The following is a 9668-nucleotide window of genomic DNA, read 5'->3' as shown; positions in this document are numbered from 1 at the left end:
CCCCCCCCCCCACACTTTGAAGGGTATGCGTTTGCAATCCAGGAACAAGAAATATCAACCAAGTTCCTGATGCACAAAAGGCATAGAGATGCAGGCAAAGCAGTAAAATGTGACAACTGATGCAAACTCTGTGGAGTTAGCATCGAAGATATCACCCACATCATAAGCAGTTGCCGAAAATGTCATCATGGTATAATCTACCAATGAGACGTGATGTTGTAGCTAGGATAGTATAATGAAATCCGTCAGAAAGATAACCCCAAGGACAAAGAAATAAGAACCCATAGTATGATAGACGCCATAGCCAATCATGATAAATAGGAGTACCGGTGAAATGTCCTAATCATGACCTCAATAAAATGTAAGCACAACAGACCTGATATAACGATTCGGGAAGACAAACTGTGCACAGTTGTGGAAAGTAGCTGCCCATCAGATTTTAACAAAAAGCTGGATATCAGTGAAAAAGAGAATACTCACGCTGGACTATTGGGAAATCTGCAGTTATTCTATCCAGATTACAAGTTCAGGTTTATACCTGTAATTATTGGGTCCCTGGAATGTGTAACACACTGCCTAAATACCAATCATGAGAAATTTAGGTTTCTCAAACCCAGAGAGGAGAAAGCTAATTCGAAGGCTACAGGTCCAATTCATCACTGGAACTGTAAAAATCTGTAAAACTTTCCAGAAATTTAACATTTAAATATATATGAGCATGTCTAGATATGCAATTATATGCATGAGAATACATACATAAAGCAAAACATACAAATCTGCACGTATACATACATACATGCATACATTCAAGCAAAAATACCCTGTTTTTGATGTTGAAAGTCCAATGAAGGAACGTTAAAATTAGATTAGAAACCGACTCTTTCTCTATTGACAACAAGTCTTGAAATATAACTGAACAATGACATACATAGAAAGGGAGAGAGAGAGAGAGAGAGAGAGAGAGAGAGAGAGAGAGAGAGAGAGAGAGAGAGAGAGAGAGAGAGAGAGAGAGAGAGAGAGTGAGTGAGTGAGAGTCGGAAATAAAAATGGAAAGAAAGAAAGAACGAAAGAAAGAAAGAAAGAAAGAAAGAAAAAAAGAAAGAAAGAATGTGAAAGGAAAATTAACGGAAGATTAAAAATCAGACTGTGGAACCCATTTCATCAGCTAACATTTCAGTTACTGTATCTGGAAGACGTTTGCAATATTCGCCTGGAAATCGTAAGGGTTCAGACAATACAAGACGAAGAGAAGTCTTATGATTGAAAATACCGGCGGTGTTAGAAAATTCTTGTATGATTGTTATGAATTACTAGTTTGAAGTAGAACAAATAATTACAATGGTGTTTTTAACTTAAGACGCAAAAAAGGAAAATACTATTGGAAAGAGAATATATAAAAGGCATTCGTCTGGATATGACGTGATGAGAGAGAAATACCGGACACGTGAGGTTAGTGCGATGATTGTGAAACAAAAGGCTGACAGAAAGAAATAGCTTGTATTAGAAAGTAAAGATTATTCAGTATAGTCATTACATGTGTGCACTTGTGATGTATCTTTATGCGAGTATCTTCGTGTATGTGTGCGTTTGTGTGGGTCGTCATATGTGCAATAGCTAATGAAATATTTCCTTATAAACTATGATAATGTTTTTAAAAAAATGACCATTTTATTATGTGCCCAATCTGATTATCATGTTTATTCCCTTAAATAGAAACTGTAGAGATTCTAACACAGCCAAAATTTCTTGGGTGATCCTACACCTATAGCCTAAATTTTGGTTAATTAATTACTTTATTGTGGAATATAAATCTCAGCAGTACATTCGAATTTTTGTGCTCACATTCTGCAATTTAGCAATTTTGAACAATTTAAATTTTGGGTTTATCTCCCTTAACATGTTTGACTAAAATCTATTAAGCTAGATCTACAAGATTAATTTTAATGAATCAAAAATTTCTCGCTTACTCTATATAATGGTTTAGCATTGGATTCAATTCAAAGCGTTTGATCAATATAATATCTATTTCTTCATTTATTAATCAATACCTTTTTATATAGGGATTATTCAAATCCTTTGAACACGAGCGATGTTCATTTCACTAGCGTTGAACTCATGGAGGGTCCTGTCCCGTTCTTCTTCCTAATTTAACCATGATAACAATATCGTGTTTCAGAGAACATTAAAATTCAATATTAGTATATTAATAAAATTAAGGTTTATAACAATATTAGTACGTTACTATTAATACGCAAACGTTGTCTTGTGTATCTTCAATATTTACACTATTAAAACCATTTAAATTAGCACAAAATAAATTTGCAATAAAAAAACAATCACAATATATTCATGAAATAGCATATTTAACCAAAATCTATGAGATAAAGATTTAATTTAAATATTAGGGATAACAATGTTTTGAAAATTGCATTAAAATTGAACTGAATTAAATTTATTTGTGTGTAAATAATTAGATTATCTTATTTATAAAGCGGAATTTGAAAAAGCTTCTTTGCAAATGGAACTATTTCAATTTATCTCTTGTACACAAACCTGGTGACATTTAGTTCAGATATCTACCAAAGCAAAATATTGCAACGAGTAAACTTGCATATGAATCTCTATCTGTCAGAAATGGCTGCTAACTTACTCTCAATCACAACCAAATATTTAATAATGAGCAGCAGATTACACATCACTACAAGTCTGCTAGAATGCTAGAGTGCCTGGGATCAGACATCTGTTCCAACAGAGTTGACGGGAAGCAAATCAGCCAAAGCAGCAGACATAAGAGAAAGTACGTCTTTTCGATTTGCTAGGAAGTAGCAAATACTTACCTTGACATTTTGAAATGAAAAGAATTTACACGGGATAGTTTGTACCTAGATATCATTAAAATAGATAATGTGGTCCATGCTGGAACACTTCGGATCGTTGATATGCATGGCATAAGGATTTGGTAGTAAACAACTGCGCTGAAGAGAAAGCATTTAGAAAAGCAATATTTAGAATTATTTTAAATGGTTCTTGACGTAATCATGAAATGTTCGAAATGCTTCGAAAATGTTTATATGTTGCAGATTCCTTTGGCTGAATCGTATTATTATGATCGGCTTCCAGAATAATTTGTGTACGTTCCAGCTCAGGTCTCGCTGAGAAACAGAAGTAAAATATAATTTTGACTGTAAATGTAGAAAGCAAGACGTTTGTAGAGAAACTGATTTCACTCTAAAAAAGTGTTGGCCTCTTAACAGGTAATAATTGAATTCATATTTTGGGAGCAAAGAGGAAAGAATTAAATATAAACACATTTATCTGTGATAATGCTGAATTTGGAGAATATAATCGTTTCTTCCGTGTGTAAATGCAACATCGAACATTTACACAAAACGTGACTGCGTTGCTGCTATAAGTAGCATATTTATATGCTGCAGTTTCCACTCTGCTACTTTTCAATTGGGATGATTTTGACGAAATAATATACAAGTTATAGATACATTATTGTGGTACATCATAAATACATGTTGAAACATACTATTTAGTATGCTGGATTTCAGTACCGATAGTAAAAATTACAATATGAGCAGAGGAGATAGTATTCAGACAAAGGTAAGTCGAATTCCGACTAAATGCAAGGAATATAACTGTTTTCCACTTTAATTAGCATTATGGTCGTCATGACCGAATGGTTAAGGTGATTGATTAGGCCTGGATCCTTTAGGCGATATTAGTTTTATGTCTTTTGAAGCAGGTGTGTGGTTAAGAATATTACATTTCAAGCCCATGGCTCCGAGTTCAGTCTCACTACGCATCCCTTTGGAGGAGTGTCTTCTACAATAGCTCCAAGCCAACCAATACCTTGTGAGTGAATTTGGTACTTGAAAACAGTACGGAAACCCTTCGTATTATATATATGAGTGTCTTTGTGATTGTTCAGCGCCACCCTCCAACGCTTGGCAATCGGTGTTGGCATTATTTACGTCACCGTAACTTAGTATTTCAGCAACAGAGCCGGAGAGAATAAGTACCAAATTTAGAAAATAAGTAATGGGGTTGATTTGTTCCGCTAAACACTGCAAGGCGGCACCCTAACATATCCACATTCCTATGACTAAAACTAATAAAAAGATCAAAATAAGACAAATTATGAAAGAAGGACCACGAGGTATTTAACACAATGTGCGATTTTATAGAGTAAATTTGAATATTCGTGTGGAATTTCCATGCAGTATATTGACAAGATGGTATAAATGATTTAAGTAATTTATTCAGTACCTCCCCTTCTTTTTCAAAATCAGCAATGCACTATATGTGTAGAACCAGTAGAAACGCCACGGATCAAAATGACAAACTCAATGTAATCGACCGTTGGTATCATGGTGCCTACATTAAATTTTGTGAAGCAGCAGTTAGCATGACGTTTCAGCATTCCTAATAATATCTCAAAAGTTATTTATCGGTAATAATTGTATGTGACATTACTTTTCATAAAATGAAGATGAGCAAGTCGACATCAAGGCAAATGCCTTCAGATACCTCGCATACTAATGCTAAGAATTTTGCATCCCAAAAGCTGTTCAACTACATAAGTGTTGCAGTACTATAGCCAAGGAAACTTGCTAGTAATAATGAAAGAAGTCATTCACGACCTGCAGAGATACACAGCATACCTTGTGTATCACAACTTGCGAGATATTTTGCCTAACAACTGTCTACTTAGATCCTTGCCAAAAAGATAGCTATAAATATTTCGATCCCAACTCCACACCTGATCAATCAATATAATCCGTCAAACCCTATTCATCTCCAAGAAAAAAATTGCAACCAGTTTCCTTGTAGGAAAACTCTTTTCAGCTGGGCCCAGTGGAGAAGTTTTAATGTAATTAGTCGACTTATTAGAATATACAAATTTCTTTGAAATTGAATTATAGCCTTTTATAAAATGTGCAAGACAAATTTGATAATGTACATTTAGATAAAATATGTAACAGTAAAAAACCGAACGGTCACATCTATACAATTTGTTATGTAGTATATACTGTGAACCAAGCTTCACGAATAACTGATAAAAGAAATATATTTACAATAAAGCAACCGGTCAGCATGCCATGTAATTTAAAGCTAACTTGTAACATTGCCAAATTCTTCAATCTCTCTAGCCATTGTGAAAATAGAAGCGCCCTGGAATACATTTACCCAACAAAGATAAATGCAACATTTATAAATGCTGGCTAAAGGATGAGAATGGAATTGCTTCATTATTGTCTTACAAAGCTAATAATAACTCTCGCTGCTTTTCATTGAAATACAGTTCCCTTTAGATCTACTTTTCACATGCCCTAAACGCGAATGCAGCATAATGGGAATTTGTTCGAGATTCTGAACAGTATTTTCATTGCTTGAAGTTGATGTGTTATCCACGTAAGGGGTACTTTATTTAACCCAGTCAACTAATACTCATTTCTCACATTCAAGTAGAATCAACAAATCTGTTTTAGACTTTTACTCGCTGAACACTAGCAACTAACATAGTTTAACTGCAGCGAGATAGACAGGGAGGTTACTCTTCTATGACAATTACCATTCATATCTCGTACTTGAGAATATGGTAGATACATTGTTACTGCACTCAGCCTCGAAGCTGTCAGCTGTCTCCTATGAATTGACAGATTCATAAGAGGTTCATTCGTCTGTAACGTCTTGGATCACAGACTTCATGTCTGACCTCATCATTACACACTGCTGGAGATGGACTTCATTACAGTTCTTTTTTCTATTAATTTTGGTACACCTTAAATTTGTAAATGACTATCAAAATTATTTGTACATCAGTGAACTATTTACTGTTATTAAGAAAACAAGCATATGATACAAGGAATCGCTCACCTTTAACCTGACACGTTGAAATCTCATCTACGGAAGACCTACAAGCATAATTACAAAAAATATTGAATTCTAGAACAAATATCTTAAACAATTTTCAATGGAAAATATGTGAAACATATTTCTTCATTGCATTGTTTATGTTTCTTCATTGCAGCCCGTGCACTTACCATAGTAATGTACCTACAATCTAATGATGTATACAAAACAAACTGAATATCCCACTTCCGTTACAAATTCTTACAAACTCTCAATATGAAAAATCTCCCACAAAGATATGTAATCTCCCATAAAGCATTGCTGCAATTTAGATCGGGGATAAGGTGTTCTCTTTATAATAGTGAAATATTTCAAGCGTATTTAGAAACTAAATCTCAAGAAAGCTGAAATGAAACCTACATTGAAGTACTATTCTTTGCCATGGTAATGTTGTTGCTCTGCATACAAACACCACATAAATAATCTGCAAAGAACACTCAACTGAGTAGCAAAGTTTCAATACCAAAATATTCAACTACCATTAGCTCTGTGTTTCCTCTCGTTGTATCATCTTCCATTAAAATAGATTGTTCTAATAAACTACGAGCCGGTATACATAGCCCACACAGATGGACTTGCCCGATGGATGCTTCTTTTTTTGCTGTAATATTTTAGCTATTCATTGTGCAATAAAGATTACAATCATAAACCAACAGCTCATAGATGTTAGGATCTTGGATTTGTATATCTTTCTGAAACAGCCATTTTGAGAAAATGAATACATGTTGACGAAAATGTCACCAGGTTACAGTTGGGATATAACTAACAACTGGAACAGTACTTTCGACACAGCTTGACACATCTTAAGCCAATGCATCGACATCGCCACTAATGCCGACAGAAGCAGCAAGATCAATGCCAACAAAAATGAAAAAAAAAAATAACACCAACAGTAACAAGACGTCAATATATTGCGGTGACAACAAAAATTTCGACGACGACAAAAGAAAGAAGCATCGACTATAAAAACAAAATAATTCTTTGGAGGACGTAAATAATAAATCAACAGCAACAATAACACGCCTACAAATTCAACCAGCATTACCATGGCTACTGCCACCATTAACACTGAAAATAAAAAATAATGGCAATACCATGACTAGCAAACAAATAGTTGACAGTTTCTCTTATGCGGTTCAAATGAAAGATTTAGGTTTTATACCCTCGTAGGATTTGAAAAGTACTGGGCATTTCCTAACCAATTTTGAACAAACAGTATATAAAATGGTATACTAAAGTATGCTTAATGACGTGCAGTAGTACACCCAAAATGTGTATTATATATAGTTGATAGGACTGATATCCACAAAAGGGGCCCAAGGGACGCAACACGAAATTGAAAAGTGTATAAATGTTTTAAACCAATTTGACGGATCAAAACACACACTGCTGCAGGCAAAAAGTCTAACAGAATTGAAGTGAGATCCCCAACCGAGAAGGAGACTAGGAAGCATTATATAACATCTTTAAGGTGTGGTGAACTACTCGTCAAACCATTCTCCATCTGAAGGAGAGAGGGAAATAGACATCTGCTGGATATTGGCAACCGTTATGCTCCATACCAAAAGAAAAATTGGCCGGGTACAATAATGGAGATATTGCTCCAAAAGTGTCAATAATAATGGAAGTCATCTCAGACATGATCAATCTGCCAGTTGGCTTGCGGCTACCGTAGAGGTTGAGGTTAAGAAACCAAAACGTCCGTTATATTGTGATCCAAGCTTTCTAAGAGTTTTCCATCCTCAGCGCAAGAAGTGAGAACTAACTGAACCTCCGCAGCCGACGCCGCTATCTCAAAGCAACGATACTGAGAACAGGAACAACAGTAATATTAGCAACAAAGTGTAACAGTAATAGCAGAAACAAAGACAGCAACAATTGCAACAAGATAATCGGTCCCTGTGAAAGAAGTATCAACAACAGACACAACTCCAACTACAGTGGAAGCATCAGTAATAAAAAAGCAACAAAGGGAACACTGCTCTCAAGGACTACCCCGTTTATTATTATTATTATTATTATTATTATTATTATTATTATTATTGTTGTTGTTGCTGCTGCTGCTGCTGTTGTTGTCGTTGTAGTTTTGTTTTTGTTGTTGGTGGTGTTATTATTTGGGCTGGCTATCAGCATTAAGAAAACTGAATATTTATTCCAACCAAAGCCTGAGACAGAACATGCTCAAGATTCAAATGTGATGACAAGCCATTGAAATGGGTCAGGTTATTTTAAAAGTACATTACAGCTTAAGAATACTCTTGATGATAGAATCAATATTAGGATATTTAAGGCTACAAGTGCTTTTCGAAAATTTCTCATCCTTTGTGAGATGAACATGATGTCAGCCTGGAAACTAAAATAAGTATGTATACAAATCTTGTATATTGAGCATACTTTTGTACGAGGCAGAAGCACGAACTCCTTACTACAGAGATACAAAAAACTTAAAACATTTCAAATGTACTGTCTGCGCAATATCTACAATATAAAATGACTAATCTTTGAGAAAGATGTGATATCTTCCGTATCAAAAACATGTTGAGAAATCAGTGCGAATCGTCAGGTCGTGTTGTCGAAATGCAAGATGATTGCATTACTAAAATTCTTCTGGGTGGTCAATAAGTAGAGAGATTCTTCGGCAAAGATACAAGGACGTGTTGAAACAATCACTAGAATGCCGCAGCTTAATTTAACATCTTGGGAAAATTATTGTCTAGACTGATATGAGAGGCATAAAATCTCCCATGACAGGTATAAATAATTTCAGTTGAATAAACATACATAAAACTTTATTCTCTAATCAACAGGCACTTTTGTTCAGTCTCAGGCAAAAATCAAAGTCAGCATTGTTACCCTTGTGACTTCAGAGCAAAACCATCCCTGGGCTCAAATTATATTCAGGCAGCCATTGCAAATCGATGCAGCTTCTTTTGTATTCTTTATTCTTTCCTTCAACCACTCATACGTCGAAATCGACGGGAGTAATTATCATTATTATTATGAATGCAGAGTTCTGCAGTAGGGAGATTGATATAATGTATATTTACTTAAATAAAAGAAGATATAGTCCATAAAATAATGTCATATATCAGGTAAAAGTTGACATCGGAATTGCGAGATTGGCTTTTGTCAAGAAAAATAGTATTATGCAGATTTTGAAACAGTAAAAAGCAATTGCGAATCCCCCGAAAGAATTTATGTCTTATAAGATATTCTATGACTTCTTTTTCAAGGTTTTAATTCTTTAGATGGATAATGATTTTAAAAGTTTGCTTTTTATAAAAGCTGCAGGTTTTATAAATATTTTTAGTTGAGAAAATTCAAACAAACTGTTGTTCTTTAACAATGATAAGTGTCATAGTATAAGAGCGAATGATGATATCAATTTCATGACTCCCTTGCCATGGCTCTCAACAATCTAACTCGTATGCGAATATTTCTAAGTATCACGTATTTTATTGCATTTTCAATTCGAACACAAGGAATCCAGAAACTACCTTCCAGAAATGCATTAATGCCTTGAATAATACCCAGGAATATAACATTCGATGATAACTTTGCAACTTAATCTCTCCTCAAGTTCAAGACATAATCTGAACTAAATATATATGTATGTATGTATGTATGTATGCATGTATGTATGCATGTAAATGAAAAAATGCATTTTAAATAAACGACAGATAAAAAAAAAACGTTTATATATATATATATATATATATATATATTGTCAACTAAACTTGACTAAG

Source organism: Octopus bimaculoides, chromosome 2 (genome assembly GCF_001194135.2).
Source record: "Octopus bimaculoides isolate UCB-OBI-ISO-001 chromosome 2, ASM119413v2, whole genome shotgun sequence".
Taxonomy (NCBI): Eukaryota; Metazoa; Mollusca; class Cephalopoda; order Octopoda; family Octopodidae; genus Octopus; species Octopus bimaculoides.
This window is presented reverse-complemented; position numbering follows the sequence as displayed.